At 38.5% G+C, this 18291-nt stretch overlaps 1 long non-coding RNA gene across 2 annotated transcripts; it reads right to left on the bottom strand.

Annotated features, from left to right (window-relative positions):
* Positions 1 to 992: 992 nt before the first annotated feature.
* On the bottom strand, positions 993 to 17939 carry LOC149071487 (uncharacterized). Of its 2 annotated transcripts, none has more exons than XR_016194574.1 (2): positions 17881 to 17939; positions 993 to 1267 (listed from the first exon to the last, which is right to left on the bottom strand). It is a non-coding gene; the product is annotated as an uncharacterized LOC149071487 (long non-coding RNA). The 2 variants fall into 2 exon arrangements; XR_016194575.1 differs by lacking the exon at positions 17881 to 17939 and adding an exon at positions 16960 to 17042.
* Between the last annotated feature and the right edge of the window lie 352 nt (positions 17940 to 18291).

The raw sequence follows: 18291 nt of genomic DNA, 5'->3' as shown, positions 1-18291 counted from the left end.
TTACTGGGTTATAATAGGTATATTGTTATTATATAATCAATTTTTCTGTTTATTTAAATGGTATTTGAAGGCTAAAAACTCAAAATTTCTCTTCAAGAACTTTGTTGTGACCTACCCTTTAAGCCATTTATGCTCAGCCCATGGGCAGCTGGGCAGATGTTGCCCTCCGGTTTTTCTGATGTGGCGAGCCACGCCAAACCTAATTTTGTAAAAATTAACTAAGTAGCACATTTTTACAGATCGCTCAAGTAACCCGTGGCACAAGAGCATTTAAGAGCATTAAAGCGTCTCTTGTCACATTTTCATATCACTCAAGTAGGCTTGTGGCACATTCACATATCACTTAAGTGACCCGCAGCACAGTTCCAAAGCACTTAAATGGTCCATGGCACATTTAGAGATCCCTTAAGTGACACGTGTCACAGTTTTAGAGCACTTAAGCAGCCCGCAGTGCAGTTCTACATCACTCAAGTTATCCGCGGTGTATTCCCAGATTGTTCAAGTGATCTGTGGGATAATTAGCCTCCAATCCTTCGAAGTTGACGTAGAAAACCGTAGAAATACACACGTTGTGGGGGGGGGGGTAAATTCCTGTAGTTTTGAACAGTACCTATAATGATCTGATGTTGTATGACGTCAGAATCTAAACGGTTCACCAGTAGAAAAAAGCGGCAAGTTAGCTATGCACCCTGTATACAGGGTGTCCGGTAAAAGTGCTAATGCGGCCTTTCTAATTGGAAGTTAAAGGATAAGGGGGACCGTATAAAAATTCAGCTTTTCATTTCGTGACACACACACGCTTTATTCTCACTCTAAAAACTGGTACATGGTAATTTTTGAACACCTTTTCAGCATTTTATAATTTGGAATCCTACCTCTACTACGGACGGTTGATGAGATAATTGCTGCATTAGCACTTGCAGGGCAGACACCCTATATACTCTCAACTAAAGTTGAGTTTTTTTTTAATGTAATATATTTCTCTTCTGCATATTCATGAGAGTCACGCTTTATTATATATTATTTTCGCCATCGAAATTTCTGAGGAAATCAAATTCCGCGTTAGTTCGTTACGCGGACACGGCACCATCTAGTGGATAGCAGTACTCTTCTCTGAAGCAAATTCTTCCATATGGGAGGTAACCCGGATTGCATTGGCAGCCAGACACACATACTGCAGCACACCCGAGTCCAGGAAAACCAAAACATTCCTTTGGACAGCTACTAGCACAATAAGTATAATGACTGTTGTTTGGACATGGTGGCTCTAGTAAAAAAAAATAATAATAATTAATTAATTATGATTATAAAAATAATGAAATAGTATAATTAACAAAATTATCCGAATCGAACGAATTCGCAGAGAGAATTATTCCTCTCGTGGATAATTATTATTACTATTAGTCTATAGTCGGATGAAAACCCAAGGACCGAAATCGGATGAACACAATTACCCCCTCCGCATTAGCCGGGATAACGGGAAACAGCGAGGAAGTCCAGCATGCCGGAAATACCCGTATTTTCCAGCATGCCGCGAAATTCGAGTCACAGATTCTGGTGTGAGTTCCTAAATTTTTGGATAGGGCTGATTTAACACTTAAGGTGTGTTGGTGCAAGCAAAATTTTTCAAAAAACACATTTTCCAATTTTTCGATTCTCAAACGCTGTGAAATTTTCTGCGTCTGTGTTTAGATGAATATTTATATTTATACGTAATTATCATAATATAATTTACAAACGATGAAAATTATTAATTAAGAAGAGGGGAAGCAACAGATTGGATGAAACGGGACTATTTGAATGAATCGGGAAAGGATGAAACGGACACCTAGCCAAAGTTGGCACAGCTGTGTTCAGTTATATCAGGCATCTTCAACCCGCTGCTCGCGGGCATCACGGTGCTCCCTGAAACACCTGAAGTGCTCGGATGCTCTTGTCCGATTTCGTGCTCGCAAGCACGTTATCAAAGTTCCAATTAAGTACCTTGTGTAAATTTCGTTCTAGGATTGAAGTCATCCTGATCTCATGCATTCGTACGTCGAACTTGCCGAAAGGGTGCTCTTCTTTTGATGATTGGATACAGGCAGCGCTGGCGACTAGAAAAAGTTTGAAGACCTCTGAGTTATATACTAACTCAATGCAGACAGGGGAGAGGTGCGTTGTATTGTTTTCTCATTAATTATTGGGGGAAGAGGCTAGGCTCCCTCATAGAATTCGTAACAAAAATGATCAGGTAATGATGATGGTTAAAAAAAAAGTACAAATTTCGTAAATTTTTCTCTCTAAACATTCCTTGTTTTGCTAATGATAAAATCGATAACCACGGACGGGGACGAAAAGAAAATTTCCAATCATCAACCTCAATATCTCGATTTTTTGTTCCTCATTAAGCTTAATTACTTAGACCTTTGTTAGCAAAACAAAACAAAGGACAATTCTGATGTTGTTTCCTTCATCATATTAACACCTAGCGATGCTAAACCCCAGCAAACTGTTTTTTATTTCGGTTATTTTTCTGGTTTTTATTCATTTTTGAAATTTCCACGGACTTTTTCCCGCTCTGTATATGGCCAGCAGATTAAAAATGTTGTATACGAGCATAATAATGTAGCGCTCTCTATTTTTCACAAGGCATACGGCGAAAATAACAATTATGTGAAAGACCTGTGTAGTCCGTTGCATTCCAATTGATAACAAAAAGTGATCAATTTCATAGTCGAAAGATTACTCTATTCACCAAGGTATCACAAAAGAAAGGATTTGTCCAAGTAAAGAATGGAGAAGGATTTGGTCGCCAGGGCACGACGACATCCATCTTGGTCGCTCAGGGCACGGGTCGCACAGGGCACGACACCTCTCAGCTAGCCATACGGAAAGTGCTGATCAATGAAATAAATAATCGCTGTCGGAGTCAATCGATTCCATGGAGGTGGGGGGGGAGGTGATGATCTAAATGGGGTGGTTGCAGATAGTCGATTGATATTGTTATATATATCACCCCATTCTCGCATACCACATGCTTTTCAAATCCATGCTTCATTTCAATATGATGCACATTCTAGGATCTAAATATTTGAAAAGAATATTACGAACTCCAAATTGTGTAAGGATTTCACTCCCATGTATCTTTCCTTCCCGTAGCCTTAAAAAAAAAGCCAATACACGTAATGGTACCACCTATTCCTATGCGGTTCATGTTGATGTCTGTCCTTCCAAGGGTAAAACTAAGATCAATTATGTATGAATTCTTGAATGCAACTCAATCAAGGCTGACAATGAGGTTACGCAAGTTCTAAACCAGTGTTTCCCAAAGTGGGCGATGGAATGGTCCAGGGGGGCGATAGAAGCTACAGATTTAGCATAGGGTTTAGTTAAGTTGGGGGCGATGAGGGGAAAAAATTTTCTGAAGAAGTGGCGATGGAATATATAAAAAGTTTGGGAAACGTGGTTCAAAACCATAGGCAATGCGAAATTTTTTATACTTTCCGTGAACTATGATTTGACCTTGTCGATATTTAGCAAAATAAAGTTTAGACACATCCAACTCCTTATTTCTGATCCCAAATTTGAGTGATTTTGACTCACGCACAATGCTCGACACACATCTTGTTCGTAAGTCGGGGAGAGGCTATAAAAAACGAACATTGAAGGGCCACACACATCCCCCCCGGTTCACATCTAATAGAGATCCTACTATTATAAACAACATTTCGTATATATTTTCGAGTGAACTAATGTTTCGGGGGAAAACTAAAAACATTGTTGCAAAAAATTTCGTCTCAAGAAACATTCTTCGAAGTTTTGGTGAATTTCTCGACATTGAAAATACAAACTTATGTTTCGGGATTTGAAAACTTGTTCAAATCTTATCACGAACTATTTAGGAAAAAATAATAAAAATATACATTTGTTTTTTTTATGTTTATTGTGAGTTTGAAAAATAACACGACTCTTCCATTTATTCATTTCAAGTCCAAAATAAGATGAATAAGAGAAACGACGTGTGGCTTCGATTTTCATTTTCTCTTGCTTTTTACTTAAGAAATCTTTCAGTATGGAATGAAAAGAAAATGGTATAGAACTTAATATTATAACAGCTTAAATGAATTCTTTTGTTTTTTGATAGGAAAAAGAAAAGGTAAACCGTCGAAAGTCAAACGGAAAGTTGAAAGTTAACGTAATTGAAATCATGTTCGTTCTGGAAGAAAGCACAACCTTTGTGTTCAAGACAAGGAATCGATATTGTTTTGTGTCTTTTCATTGTAAAATATATTTTAGGATTTTTTCTTCTTGAAATTTCTGATATTGTCCTCGAATGAGAATATTCAACTGTATTTTCGAAAAAAAGCGCAGAAGAAATCTTTTTATCGGATATGTTCAGCACATGCGAAAGCAATCTGGAATTTAGTCAACGTATTATGAAGCTCGCTAAGATGAATTTTGCTCCTCAAGGCTAGACTGACCATATTTCCTCGAGAGAAATACGGGAAATTGGGATTCCAAATAGTGAAAATACGAGACATCGCCAATTTTAGCCAAAAATAACGCCAAAACTAAACAAAGTTGCCAAATATTGCTGAAATTACGGAAATATCACAATGCGGGGAAAATAAAGCATTACTGCAAATTGCAGTGGATTAAAATAAACTCCACGAAAAAAAAAAAGTTCACCAAGAGAAATGTGGGAGATTAATATTCTTATTTATAGTTGTAGTTATCATAATATAATTAATTTATGAGTTGGAAATTAATTTCAATCTTTGAGTTTAATAAAGAATGAAAATTCAAGTAGGCTTTGTGTAAAAAACGGGAAAAACCGGGACACTTTTGCCAAAAAAGTCGGGACGACTAGAAACACAAAAAATACCGGGACTGTCTCGGGAAATACGGGACGTATGGTCAGTTTTGAAAACTAATGTTGGAAATTTAGCAGAGATGTCGTTTCAAAGCATGGACTATTCATCAATTAAATAACGAAATAACTAGTTTATTATAAAGAGATTAATATAATCACACGGAAAAATACAAATACGACCATCACGTCTATCGACTAACAAGCCACTCTCAATATTGGCGGGAAAACATATATGACCTATTTTCTCTCGCTGCTACATCAGCGCCGCCACATTGAGTTACGGAGGACAATTGGACACCCTATAAAAACCCTATACAAATTGGACACTATTAGACACCCTATACAAGAAAAAAGAGAGCAGCAGCAAACACAGCATTTCATGAATTCCTTTCCTGATGTGATTTCCTAAAAACTAAAGACCAAATTAGTACTTTAAGGACACCTTGGTGTAGGGTTACCAGATTCGAAAACATTCTTACTGAGGGCTTCCTTTATAGATGAGTGCCTGATGTTGTTGAATGCCCTTCGTATGTGTAACGATATAAGTACGATGTTTATGCCCCGATTTCTGGCATAAAGTTCTGTTCTTTATATTGTCGGTGCTGCAGACAGTGAATTGCGGACCTAAAGTCGTCGGCCGGTTTAATTAAACTGTTTATCTGTACTTCTCGACATGAAATAACTAATTTTCAAAAATAAGAAGATTCTAAGGAAAAAGACCTTTAATTTTCGAACAATTGATAATCTGATTGTTCTAAATTATGGCAAAAAATATAAATTATACTAAATTTGGTACCATTAAGTCATGAGATTCTGAGTATATGCTATTTCTTGTAATCTATCGTCAATTCGAAAATCAAGCTCAGGTAGTCATTGATTCTTTACAAAGCAGATGCGTTTAACTGTTGACACAGAATCGGACGCGTTTGACATTCTAATGAAGCCTGGCGGGTGGTCAGCTTACTCATGTGATCACTCATATTTGACAAAAATATTCACAAAGAAACTCCGGAATTTTTTAATGTTCTTTTCAGATGTGAAGGTGAATTTTGAGTACCTTTAAAACCAGGAAAACAAACTTTACAAAAATAAAGTTTTAGAAAAACTTTGAATCGTAAGCATTTTCTTCTGTTTGGATGGTTTCTTTCACCGTGTTTCGCGTTCAACGTTGCGTTACTTCGGAGAAAAACTTTCTTTTACGTACATCTACCATTTCCTATAATAAAAAGGTTGGCTTTTCATGTTCATTCCCAAGGGGGAAAGTGTTTCCATAAGTGTTCATTTTTCTTTCTTCCAGCTCACACAGTGAAAAATATCTCCGAAGAAAGACGCAATTTCACAGTTCAGTGCCGCGTTTAAAGAAAGAAAGCAGTCAACTGCACTACTTTACGTATCAAGTTTTATTTACGTTTCGTCCGTAAATTGGGGATTTTCAATGAGAAGAAAAAAGATTAATTTCTACGTAAAAATATGAAATTCCATTTCTTTAATTCGAAAATTTGATTCCCTAGAGACGTATTTTCAGGATGTTATTAAAGCCGCTAAAATTAGAATATTTCGGTCGAGCAATGAATAAACAAGACTTAAATTTCATATGAGAGGGAGAAAAATGTAGATCGATGGGGGAAGAATGTTTTCGCGATACGACCACAGCGTAGTCTACAAATGTAAAACGAGTCATTGTAAGTGAGCCGGAGGTGTGCTGCGAGTCGCTCATGTGATTTTGAAATGCACTTGAAATCGCTTAAGTGATCTGGCTATGTGTCGATGGCAGCCTAAACAATCTGGAAATGTGGAACGAGCCTCTTAAGTGGTTTAATAATCTTTCACAAGGCCACTTTTTAATTGTCGTGGGTCACATAAGCTGATTCCGAGGGCCGCATTTTGCCCTCGGGTCATGAGTTAAGCGTGTATGACACAAACGATACCATCTCATAGCATGTATTTACTAAATTGAAATTTATTCTTCCTCACATGAAAGGGAAGATCCTCAAATTCCTTTCCACTCGCGAAACACAAAAGAATCCAATCTACTCCCAGGTATCGTTAATTAACCTAAAATCCCACTCACGCAGTTGAAAAAATTCGCAACCAGATGGAGCGTAGTGGCTTCGTCTGAAACCATTTCGTCCACGCCAAAGATCTCAAGACGGCCATGACTTCCTGAATAGGTTGGATTAAATTACTACCATTGGCTGAAAGAAAGTTTTTTCTTTTCGCCCCAATCTCATCGATAAAAACAACAACAAGAGTAACCAATTGGCTCCAAATGGAACCAAAAATAAGAAAAAGTTCTTTTTGTTCTTTCTTTCTTTAAACGCGGCACCGAACTGTGAAATTGCGTCTTTCTTCGGAGATATTTTTCACTATGTGAGCTGGAAGAAAGAAAAATAAACACTTATGGAAACACTTTTCCCCTTGGGAATGAACATGAAAAGCCAACCTTTTTATTATAGGAAATGGTATATGTACGTAAAAGAAAGTTTTTCTACGAAGTAACGCAACGTTGAACGCGAAACACGGTGAAACAAACCATCCAAACAGAAGAAAATGCCGTAAGATTCAAAGTTTTTAAAACTTTATTTTTGTAAAGTTTGTTTTCCTGGTTTTAAAGGTACTCAAAATTCACCTTCACATCTGAAAAGAACATTAAAAAATTCCAGAGCTTCTTTGTGAATATTTTTTTCAAATATGAGTGATCACATTACTTAGGACCGTATTCATCGACATGCTTTAAACTGTAGTCACAATTTTTGAATAAGAGATCAACATAGATTGGTTAAAAACCTGAATTTAACCAATATCCGTGTCGCTCTCTTATCAAAAAATTGTGACTAGTTTAAACCATGTCGGTGAATACCGCCCTAAACTGACCACCCACCGGGCTTTATTAGAATGTCAAACGTGTCCAATTCCGTGTAACAGTTAAAGGCATCTGCTTTGTAAAGAATCAATGACTACCTGATCTTGATTTTCGAATTGACGATAGATTTCCAGAGATAGCATTTAACCAGAGTCTGATGATTTATAATGGCACCAAATTTGATTAAATTCTGCGTACGTCTACGCACTCAAGCTCGTCTCTTCTTAGAGTGTAAAACCATCTATATATATATAAAATTGATATTGCGTGCGTGTGTGCGTGTGTCCTCTATACAAATCTACAATTTTAAATCTATCGTCGCCTTTGCATATACACCAAACGGGACCCGTCTTGAACGATGAACTACTTTAAAAGTTCGTCAGAGCAATGCAAATGCCCGAAATGGGCAAAAAAAAATGTCGGACAACAATGGTTTTCTGGGCCTCAACAATCACTTTCGGAATGTTTCTACCAATGCGTTACACTTTTTTCAAACACTTTATTTTAAACACTTTCCTATTTTACTGTAGAAATGCGGAAATTTGGTGGGCTTTCCCGCCACGTCAATAATTTCAAAAATTGTATTGAATTCTCGATTTTTGAAATCTATTGAGTTCGCTCAGAGATACGAAGCCCAGAAAATTAAATACGATGTAATTAACCGGACCTATATTTCAATTGGATATCCAGGCAAGGACATTGATTTCAACTTTTTATTTATATCTTCTAAAGCATGAAAATTAATGTCTGCGTATTGTCTTTTGATATTCAACTGCATAAATTCATGTAGTTTTGGGATGTTTTAAAATTAATTCTGGGCCCGTAAAGTACATCGAAGAAATTCCACAGCTTTAATTAAGCATGTTTTGAAGGAAAAATAGGCAAATGGATATCTTGGAAGTTCAAGGGGGGGGGGCGAGAATCGAAATTCCTGGCGCCCCTTAAAAAAGGAAAAAATATATATTCACTTCAACGTTTCTTTAAATATGAATTTGTTTCTTTCATGAGTCGCCACGGTTTGTATGTCCCTCAAAGAAAGAGAGAGATATCACGTGAAAACCAAAAAGCCTCATTGAAGAAAACCCGGGCAGCGCCGGGTATTATAGCTGGTATGCAAATAAAAGAAAAAATTATGCAAAGACAGAAATTCGAGCCCTACTAATAACTTTCTTGGTCACTCATTCCTCAAATCTGCCGCGCCCCTTTGAACTTGCCGCCCTGGGTTATCGCCCTCCTTTTAAATACGCCACTAATGTCGATCGCAAATCGATACAAAGACAAGTAAAGTTGGAAAGTATTTATTCTCTTGTTTTTATCGAACCCGATACCCACCAAACATAAGTTATAGAAATTTTTATAGACTCTCATAGAAATTTGATTGACCGGGCCGCGGTTCCAAAAAGGTTGAGAACCACTGCCGTAGAGGAATGTGTACGAGGTGGGTGTGTACAACGGTACACCCACTTCGCAATAAGGCATCACTCAATTCTTGTTTCGGGACAAAACACAAATTGTGACGTGTTTTAAGAAAACTCCTCCTAAAGGTTTTTTCTGGTGTTTCTGGAAGTGTTCCTAAGGCTGGTATTACACTGTAAAAGTTTGATAAAATCCCTTTTATAAAACTTGAAAAATCTAACCAATAAGGTTATTGGTTACATTCTAGAAAATGCAACCGGTGATCTTATTGGCTGCATTTTTCAAGTTTTATAAAAGGACTTTTACCAAACTTTTATAGCGTAATACCGCCAATTTTTAGCCATTTTTGACCCACTCCCCCCTTGCCAGCAAAAGTCAGCGAAACTCTGACCCTCACCTGTCAGCAAAATTTCGTCAGCACTGCTCCCTACCTTCTAACGCATATTGGTAGGATCAGAAATGTAGGTGTAAGGGGGGCATAGGGGGGCTCGTGCACCTTCCCCCGGACAAAAAAAACTGTTTTTAATTAAAAATTCGAAAGAAAATATCTTTATATGTTATTATAATCAATTTCTGTTAATTTCAATGCTATTTGAAGGGTAAGAACTCAAAATTTCTCTTTAAGAAATTCATTGCTACCCACCCTTTAAGCCATACATGATAAACCCTTCACCCGCGGACCAAATGTGGCCCTGAAAGTTATCTGATATGGCCTGCCCCTCAAACCTAATTTTGTAAAAATGAACTAAGCGGCACATTTTCACAAATCGCTTAAATGATCCGTGGCACATTTTCAGATCACTGAAGTAGACCTCAAAGATCACTTTCACATTCAAAGATCACTCTCAAGTAACTCGCGACACAGTTCCAGAACATGTAAACGATCCGTGAAACATTTAGAAATCCCTTGAGTGAGATGTGGCGCAGTTTCAGAGCACTTAAACGGCCCCCAGTGCGGTTCTACATCAGTCAAGTGTTACCCCGGAACATTCCCAGATTACTTAAGTGATCCGTGGCATAATTACGGATCACTTGTTTAATGCGTGACACAGTGCCAGTGCACTTGAAGGATCCGTGAACCATTTAGAGATCATTAAAGTAGCTCTGTAGGGGACTTATCAATAGGTAGAATGTTAGTTCAGGTGCCCAGTAACTATCGGAAGGGGTTTTTTTTCGTTTTTGGCGCACCGAGTAAGATGCTATTAAGAATATTTCATATTTTCATAAAGGGTGGTTGATGACGTAAGCATTATCCAAACCCCCCACCTTGTCAATGAAAAGTCAGCAAATCGGAAACCCCTCCCCACATCGATGCCGACGTAATACTTGAATGACCCCTTATGCAATCAAAACTTTCCGACCCAACAGTGTAACACCCTTAAGGTGGATACACACTGCTATGACGTGACGTGTAACCACGTGACGTCAGATGGCGCAATATCATATCAGATATTATACTGTGTCAACACTGGTCTGATGCATTAAGACCGAAACACACTACGATGTTGAATTAGTGAAATCTTATTCGTGGAATTCTGTGACGTACAAATTATGTGACGTGGAATTGCCACGTCACAGAATTTCCACGAATCAGAATTCACAACGTCCCTGACATGACGTGAAATCACGCCACGTCAGTTTAGCGTGTTTCAGCCTTTACACCATCAGTCGAAGTGTAGCCGTTGTGTGCGTTGGTCATGATACCAACCCCACTTGGTACCAGAGAGAGTTCGTTTCGTACTGTGCAGTAGACATTTTTAGCCATCCTGGCAGAGGCCCAGCTAGGTCTCCATTAACTACCTTTATTTAAAATCATAGGGGAAAGGGCCTTTAGTTGCCAATATTCCTAGCAATTTTTGAGATTGGAATAGGAACAGCAATGCCCTTCGAAACAGCCGACTGTAATACATATACCCGAAAAGCAGAGCATCGGAAGTGTTTTAAAAATGTTGGTGCGTGCATGGGCGGAGATATTGCCGCCCCCCCCCCCCAGCATCAAAGTTGGAGTCGACTGATCTAATGTATTTGTGTATATATAAATTGACATAATCGTGCCCCCCCCCCAGACTTTCAAGTCTATATTTGCCTATGGCTGCGTGACTCGAATTTTTTGTGAGAGAAATAATGATATCTAAATTAATTTTATTAACTGCGGGGTGCTCGTACTCGTGTCATAAAATGGTGAGTGATAGAGTATACATAGCACCTCGTTTTTGACGCTCACTGGCTGAAAGCATAGGTGGAGATAGACTTGGAAGTCTGGGGGCGGGGGCACGATGATGTCAATTCATGTATGCATATATACATTAGATCAGTCAACTTCACCTTTGACGCTGGGGGGGGGGGGGCAATGCCCCCCAGCCCCCGTATCTCCGCCCATCAGTGCTTTCAGCCACCAACCTGTCAACCAAAGTTCAACAAAAGGATATTTTTACCACTTGTAGCCATAATATTGTAAGTACAAACTTTGAAATTACTCCTTTTATATAAGATAAAACACCGAAAAAAAAATTCCAAATGAGTTATGTCTGATAGTCGGACCCCGATATAATGACAAATTTGACGAGCGTACCCCGATGTAATGATGACAAATTTGACGATCGTGCACCAATATAATGATACAATACATGTATGAATTATGTATATCATATAGTACGTTTTATCATGTTTACCAACGACGCGACGCATGTTATTATGCATAATCGCCAGTAAAAGCTACAATTTTTTTATTAGTTATTAAAATTACCAATGATGCTTGGGTACTATGCATAATCACCGGTAAAAGTGATAAATTTAGAGAAACTTTCAAACTCACAAAGACGATTAGTAAGTACATAATAATCAGTTATTATGTATAATAACCGCATATATATCAAATTTACCGTAACGTAGCCTATATGTTTATTTATCTCATATTCAAATACACTTGTAAATTTTAAAATTTTGAAGACTGAATAAATAATTTGTTTACTGACCGATGTTTTTCTCCGATCTCGTCCCAAGCCTTCCTCCGCGCATTTTGATTTCTGTATTCTCAGTGGTTAGGGTCATACAACAAAGAATTTGACCGAACGTGTGTTCGATCAGTTGCTCTGCAATCATCAACGCACGAGCAAAAAACAAATCAAATGAATACCCGAAAAAAAATTAAATAAATCGAAACCCGAACAAAAACAAAATTGATCAAAACACGAACGAAGCAAAAAGAACGAGAGAAACAAATATGGCGTCTTCACATGCCATCACACGACTGACGAAAATCTGAACGATTTGATTTTTTTTTGTGACACGTAATAAGGCGTGTTACGTCGGATTTCATCATCCGGCATATTCCCACGTCGCGTCAGCACAGTGTGAACGTTACTACAGAAGGCTCATAGGTGGAATTTATATCGCACGCATTTCTACGTGGTCCCACGTCACGTCAGAATAGTGTGCACGGATTTTTGCGTTATGTCAGATTACATCATCACAGACTTTACCACGTTGCGTCAGCACAGTGTGAACGTACCTACAGAAGGCTCATTGGTGGAACTTTATATCCCACGCATTAAGGTGTGGTAACACGCCACGTCAGTGTAGTGTGCATCCGCCTTTAGAGTTTCTTGTAACGTGCAAACAAATGGTAGCGTGAATAATTATTGATATTTATATATGGAACATTTTTACTTTGAATCTCATTCAACCGATATTGCCAGTTTCGAATCCTCTTTCCTGTATATGTATTCTGTTATTCTGTTATATAGTTGTCATTATTTATATATATAAGTCAATCATCATTTCGCTGTTTTTCTGATTCTATCTTTGAGAAATAACATCGAATTTAGCCCAACAGATGGCAGCACCAACTTTAACTTCACGTGATAATGAAGATTTTTCAATAGACTTCATTGTCTAGTAGTGCGCAAACCGTGGGTCGCGTCAATGAACTAATGGGGTCACGAGAGATTCCCCCAAAAAATAAAAACTTCCAAATAAGAAATTCATTTTTATATATTTAAAAATTTGTCAAACTAAACAATGCTTTTATTTAGCTGTGAACTAATTACCATGTACATATCATACAATGTCATTTTATCAAATTATACTTGAACTTATCGACAGGGCCGTCTTGAGAGCATCATGGGCCCCCGGGCCAAGGGATTTTTCTAAGGCCCTACCAAGCAAATTCTCAAAAATTCCAACTAGTTATCATTATTGTGACGCCCCTTCTTCATAGCTCTTGAGGGCCGTGCCCATGCGTTAAGACGGCACTGCATATCGACTCCGTCATCGCGAATCGCAAATGTGCAATGGACTTGTGGAAAAAGAGCGTGGGGGAAATGACATTCGTTTATTCTACCCTTTGAAAATATTTACTCTGCAATATGAATGTTCCTGTTTTCCAGGACACATGGTCAACCTATGTAGGGGTCGCCAATAAATTTTTTTGATCAAAAGGGGGGGAGGTCGCACTGTAATAAGTTTGCGCACTACTGCCCCTAGACCAGTGATATGCGAACTTTTTGAAGTGCGACCCCCCCCCCCTTTTAACCAAAAAATTTAATGTCGACCCCTACCTACATCATTGACTGACCATATGTCCCGCGACCCCAACATGAACATTTCTCCCACAGATAAGGCGAGATGTCTATCTCATGTGCTGACGTTTCAGCTCTATCGAAATATCCTCTAGAAAGTTTGACTAAATAGCTATGTGTGGCTTCAATTTTCAACTCCTTCATTATGCCAAGATATTTCTGATATACCGTCGTGCCGCGGTACATCGTCCAAGTATTTTATTTTGTTTGATGACAGCGGGTTTCGCTGTGAAAAAGCATAGTACATAATTGGTCTAATGACTGACTTGTACATAATGGTTTTTTTTTTTTGAGGCTAAGTGCAGAGCATGCGTAACAGGCTCTGTTTAGAAGTCTTGCAGCGTTAGAATTGATTGAACCTTTTATCCAAAATAACACCAAGGTATTTTGTCTGAGACATGGGTCGTGCTTCACTGTGATAGTGGTGTTCGGCAGTAGTTGCCTCCTCGCAAACCATATAAAGTTACGTTTGATCTCGTTTAAGACCACTGCATGTAGCTGGCACCAGATCTCAACCTTTTGGACCATTTTTTGCAAGTTCCTCAGAGCTTGTTAAGGGTGCCTGGTATGGCCCCCACGTCCTAGAAGGGGTCCCTAGGCCGAGATCTTTTGCTTGCGCCTCCCCCCCAGACCAGCCTCTTTATGATGAATTTATAGCGTGAAAAAACAAAAAATGACTAGAATCATCCCGGGCCCAAAAAAGCCTCGAGCCCTGTCAACCCTACCCTTGTGCGGGCCATGGTCCCTAGATCCCGTCTGGATTTTTGAGTCGTCACCATAAGAAACTGAGCTTCCAGCTTTTTTTTGTGGAGCCGGAAAATCGTTAGTAAAAATATTGAAGAGTATCGGGCCAATTACTGCCCCTCAATAAATAGATGTCTTGAACGGGTGTCGAGTCGTGGGGAGGGCGTTTTTGATACGGATCTGTCCCTGAGAAGTGAAGACAGATTTTTTGCTCATCTCTTCCAGCAGCTCGCAGCACTACTCGGAACAGATCGCATACGAACCACTGCATATCATCCAATTGCCAATGGGCTGGTCGAGCGATTTCATCGCACCCCTAAAAAGCGCCATCATTGCTCACGACAATACCAAATGGTCAGAATCGCTTCCGATAGTCCTCCTGGGTCTACGATCCGCTTTCAAGGAGGATCTTCAAGCTACCTGTGCCGAACTGGTGTATGGAACCACTATTAGATTGCCATCTGACCTACTTTCAGATGAGGTGTCCAAATCTACACCAGACGCTACCTATGCATCAATGCTGTCTTCGCTCATGAGGAGTTTATCACCCGTATCTCCATCTCATAAGAATACTTTCAAGATTTATGTTCATCCTTCCTTAAAATCTTGTCCTCATGTGTTCTTACGCGTAGACAAAGTTCGACCTGCATTAAGCGCACCCTACACTGGACCATATCCTGTAGTGCAAAGGACCGACAAAGTTTTTGTAATCAAAGTAAATGGTAAATCTATCTCAGTGTCTATTGACAGAGTCAAACCTGCATTCGCCATGGATGACAGAGAACCACTTGCAGTCACCGAACTACATAATGTGTATGACTTTAAAATTTACTGTAATTTCAATTGATATACTTTTTCGAATATCTCATTACCGACAATATTATTTTAACTTAAATAGAAATTTTATATGAAGAATATAATAATTTTTCCGATGTTTGAACTCTGTAAATACAATGTATTTTTTTGTGGCAATACTCTTGCAATACAGTATGTTGCACTTAAATGTGTACAATATTTTTTTTCAGACTATAAAAAATGAAATTGATTAACTGTTAAAATAATTCTGTTGATTAATATGATGAAGGAAACAACATCAAAATTGTCCTTTGTTTTGTTTTGCTAACAAAGGTCTAAGTAATTAAGCTAATGAGGAACAAAAAATCGAGTTATTTAGATTGATGATTGGAAATTTTCTTTTCGTTCCCGTCCGTGGTTATCGATTTTATCATTAGCAAAACAAGGAATGTCTAGAGAGAAAAATTTACAAAATTTGTACTTTTTTTTAACCATCATCATTACCTGATCATTTTTGTTACGAATTCTATGAGGGAGCCGAGCCTCTTCCCCCAATAATTAATGAGAAAACAATACAACGTACCTCTCCCCGTCTGCATAAGGGCTTGATTTTTAGTATGTAATTCAAGCTCCCTCTTTTTCTAGTCGCGAGCGCGTTGTCTGTATCCAATCATCAAAAGAAGAGCACCCTTTCGGAAAGTTCCCTGGCCCTGGTTTTATTGGCAAGATGGGATTCCTGGCTTTAGTCTCATCGGAACAAAGGGTCCGTAGAAAACTAAAGGTTATGAAGCCCCTGATCTATAGCTTTGTTAAGTGCTTAACACTTAACATCAAAATGGGGGAAGGGGGGTGACATAAAAAAATACGCAATCACTCGCAATTGAAACTCGTTCCACGGGGTCCCTTATATTTTTCATTTCACGGGTCTGACCGCCAGGTGCGCTGCACCCTCGACACCCGCTCAAGTCTGGCAGTGGTGCCATCTTTCTTGCCCAAGTGGAAACAGTGGCAATAGACCCCCCCCCCCCTTTTCAGGAAAGTTTCTGGCGGAAGCTAAGCTGGTGGTTTCGAATCCATGAAATCGCAGGTGGTCTTGATAATGATCATAAAAAGCCAAAAGTGTTACGTAAATTATCGTGCACCAACGTACTATTTGATGATCATATTCCATTGAAACGAAACGGGGACATGCTTATTCATGCAGTAAATTGTCGATTTACGACCCGGAAGACTTTCCCGGGACGACTTGAAAACCGGTTGGGACTCCGGGACATGTCTTTCACGATGATCATAAAAATCAAATGTTACTGTGCGAAATTACGTATATTACTGCGTACAAACGGGTTGGATGATGCGTTAGTGTTTGCTCATATTATTCATTTTTTAGAAATTTAAAATTTATTTTACATCTCAAATATATATTGTTATTATCGTTACTTTTTGTGTAATTTAAGAATAGGCTCAGGAAGACGTCAAAGCCTGGGCTTGTCATCAGACTGGCCAAAGGCAGAAAGAGCACAGAACCGAACAAAGCACTCTACCCCCGACGGACGTTCTGCTACTGCACCCATGGAAGTTCAAGTACACAGAAATTTAAATGATTATAAAATACTTATAACGTTGTTCAAATAATAATACGAGCATGAACATGTGGTCAAAAATGGTAAAATAATAATGAAATAGATGCAGGAGGTGATAGTACGTACCGTGCGAATACGCTTAGTGATATAGTAATGAAGAACGTCTTCATTTAGCGCTCGATAATCACTTGGGGGCGATAGAATGTTCCGAGGGGCGGTAGAAGCTACGGGTATAACATAGGATCCTATGGGTTAGATTGCGTTGGGGGCGATGAGAGAAAAAAAATTTTGAGGAAGAGAGCGATGGGATGAAAAGGTTGGGGAAACTATGACTTATAGTCCGTTTCAGGTTAACTTTGGAGTGAAGGGGAAGCTACGAGGGAACCGCATCACTCGTTGCTATGGGAACGAAAGCCTCTTAACCAATATATCGATGCGCGGCCTTATTAAGGTATGGCGAATTCTCGCCAATCTCACTGAGAAAAATCTTTTTTTACGTGTAACGTAATGAGTGTAAAAAAATTGCACAGTAAATTAATAATAATTATAGAATTAAAAAAATGGTACCATTGCCGATACTTTCAGAAATTAAAGTGAGGTTTTTGAAATAATTTTTTTTTTTTTAAATTAGAAATTGTTTTTTAAATTTAGAAAAATAATTATCTTACATCAGCGTGTCACTTACTCTTCGATGATGTGCCGTAAGTAACACTAAAAATTTCGAAAAACATATTAATATTTTTCTGCAATATTTCCCTTCCTTCTTAGCTGAAATTTATTTATAAAAGAAATCCAAACAATAATACGAAAGCAACGTATAATTTTAAAGTACTGTATATTAACCATGGCTCTCAAAAACTTGGGGATTTTAAGTTTTTTTTTCAATTTATATAAAAAAAAAATGCTCGTTGAATAAAATTTTTGAAGTCAATCAAAAAAATAAATAAATAAAATTTAAGAACAAGCAGATTAATCCTGTTTTCACGTGAAAATGTAGGAATAGCACCAAATAATAATGTGGAAAAGTTTAGAATTTTTTTTACTCACTTTTCTCGCCAAAATTTCCATCGCTCATCCCCCTCCCCGAACGGTATACATTGATGACACTTGTTTTCACGAGTTTTAGTCTTTCGTTACCGTTGATGTGCCGCTCATGGGGTTATTACGAATGATTCTTATCGAGTTTTGTTTACAGTGAGTATTGTATTGAGGAATGGAAGAGCCAGAGAACGTTTTAGCGTGAAAAGAGAGATATAACTGTCACATAAAAAGATGAAAGCTGTGCCCCCACACTGTGCCTCCCCCCTCTCTTACTTTATCTGAAGAGAAACTAAAGGCAAGGGGCATCTGGAGAAACAGGTGGCCCTGCTGGATGGGACATGGCGTTCGTGTGAGTGAAGACGCGACTCGTGTCAACACTCTCCGCGATCGGCAATAGGGGATTCAGGACTACATTCA

Source organism: Pholcus phalangioides, unplaced genomic scaffold (assembly GCF_987345545.1).
Source record: "Pholcus phalangioides strain wild (caught in Gottingen) unplaced genomic scaffold, Ppha-v1.0 ptg000018l_1, whole genome shotgun sequence".
NCBI lineage: Eukaryota > Metazoa > Arthropoda > Arachnida > Araneae > Pholcidae > Pholcus > Pholcus phalangioides.
The sequence above is the reverse complement of the archived record's forward strand: the minus strand, read 5'-3'. Positions and strand labels throughout refer to the sequence as shown.